The following is a 2376-nucleotide window of genomic DNA, read 5'->3' as shown; positions in this document are numbered from 1 at the left end:
TACGCTCCAAAACTCGATATGGTCCTACAAATCGTGGCGCTAACTTCCCTTTAACTCCAAAACGCTTTGTTCCCTGAAGTGGAGATACTCGAAGATAAGCTCTATCTCCGACTTCGTAAGCTGTCTCCTTGCGTTTAGAATCTGCATAACTTTTCTGTCTGGATTGAGCTACCTTGAGCCTATCGCGAATCAATTTCACCTTCTATTCAGACTCTTTAATCAAGTCAGGTCCAAACAACTGGCGGTCTCCAACTTCATCCCACGACAACGGTGTCCTGCACCTCCTTCCGTACAAGGCTTCGAAAGGGGCCATCTTTAAACTGGTTTGGTTACTGTTGTTGTAAGAGAACTCTGCATATGGCAAATTATCGTCCCAACTAGATCCGTAATCTAGCGCACAAGCTCTCAGCATATCCTCCAAAATCTGATTAACTCTCTCGGTCTGTCCATCTGTCTATGGATGAAAAGTTGTACTGAATTCTAGCCTGGTACCCAAAGTTTCAAGCAACTGCTCCCAGAACTTTGAGGTAAACTGGGTTCCTCTATCTGATATGATACTCCTTGGAACTTCATGCAAACATACGATCCTGGTCATGTATATCTTTGCCAACTTAGCACTGGTGTAAGTGGTCTTTACTGGGATGAAATGAGCTACTTTCGTCAATCGATCAACTACAACCCAAATTGAGTCATAGCCTGAACGAGTCCTGGGCAATCCCGTGATAAAATCCATGCCTAACTTATCCCACTTCCATTCGGGTATCGGCAATGGTTGTAACAATCCTGCTGGCTTCTGATGCTCTGCCTTTACTCTCTGACATACATCACAAACTGCTACATACTCCGCAATATCCTTCTTCATTCCGGTCCACCAGAAAATATCCTTTAGTTCCAAATACATCTTGGTATTCCCTGGGTGAATTGAATACGGTGAGTCGTGTTCCTCTTGCAGTATCAACTTCCTGATCTCCGGGTCATTGGGCACGTAAACGCGGTCTTCAAACCATAGGGTATCGTGTTCATCCTCACGAAATCCCTTAGCTTTTCCTTTGCTAAGTTTCTGCTTTATAGCGGCAATCTCCTTGTCAGTCCTTTGAGCTTCTCTGATTCTATCCATCAAAGTTGATTGAATCTCCAATGCTGCTACATAGCCTCTCGGAACTATTTCTAAACATAACTCTCGAAGATTTTCTGCTAACGCATTGGGTATTTCTCCCGTCATTAATGTATTGACATGGCTCTTATGGCTTAATGTGTCAGCTACTACATTAGCCTTTCCAGGGTGATAATGCAATCTCATATCATAATCCTTGATGAGCTCCAACCATCTCCTTCGTCTGAGATTCAACTCCTTCTGTGTGAAAATGTACTTCAAACTCTTATGATCCGTGTACACCTCACAATGATTTCCAATGAGGAAATGCCTCCATGTTTTCAATGCATGCACTACGGCTGCTAACTCCAAATCATGCGTGGCATAATTCAACTCATGAGGTTTCAGTTGTCTTGAGGCATATGAAACAACTCTCCCTTCCTGCATAAGCACTGCTCCAAGTCCTCGACGTGAAGCGTCGCAATACACCTCATAATCTTTGGTCTGGTCTGGCAAAATTAACACTGGTGAGGTAACCAAACTTTCTTCAACTCCTGGAAACTAGTCTCACATTCCTCCGTCCATATGAACTTGGTATCTTTCTTCAACAACTCAGTCATAGGCTTCGCAATCTTTGAGAAATTCTCAATAAATCTCCGGTAGTATCCTGCGAGTCCAAGAAAACTCCGGATCTCTCCAACTATGGTCGGTGCTTCCCATTTGGTCACAGTATCAACTTTAGTGGGATCTACTGCTATTCCTTCTCCGGATATAACGTGTCCGAGGAATCCTACTTCCTTCAACCAAAACTCACATTTGCTGAACTTGGCATATAATTGATGTTCTCTGAGCTTTCCAAGTACCAAACTCAAATGCTCCTTATGCTCCTCTTCATTCTTCGAATAAACCAGGATATCATCAATGAACACTACGACGAACTTATCCAAAAACTCCATAAATACTTTGTTCATCATGTTCATAAAATATGCGGGAGCGTTAGTCAGACCAAATGACATAACGGTATACTCGTACAGCCCATACCTGGTGGTAAAAGTTGTCTTAGGTATATCCTGTTCTCGAATCTTCAACTGGTGGTATCCTGATCGCAGATCGATCTTGGAAAATACCTTAGCTCCTTGCAAGCGATCAAACAGATCATTAATCATTGGTAGTGGGTACTTATTCTTGATTGTTACTTCATTCAATCCTCGATAATCAACAACCATCCTTAATGATCCATCCTTCTTCTCCACTAGAAGTACTGGCGATCCCCAAGGTGAAGA

This window comes from Triticum dicoccoides, chromosome 5A (assembly GCF_002162155.2).
Source record: "Triticum dicoccoides isolate Atlit2015 ecotype Zavitan chromosome 5A, WEW_v2.0, whole genome shotgun sequence".
Classification (NCBI taxonomy): domain Eukaryota; kingdom Viridiplantae; phylum Streptophyta; class Magnoliopsida; order Poales; family Poaceae; genus Triticum; species Triticum dicoccoides.
Note: the sequence above shows the minus strand (reverse complement) of the source record.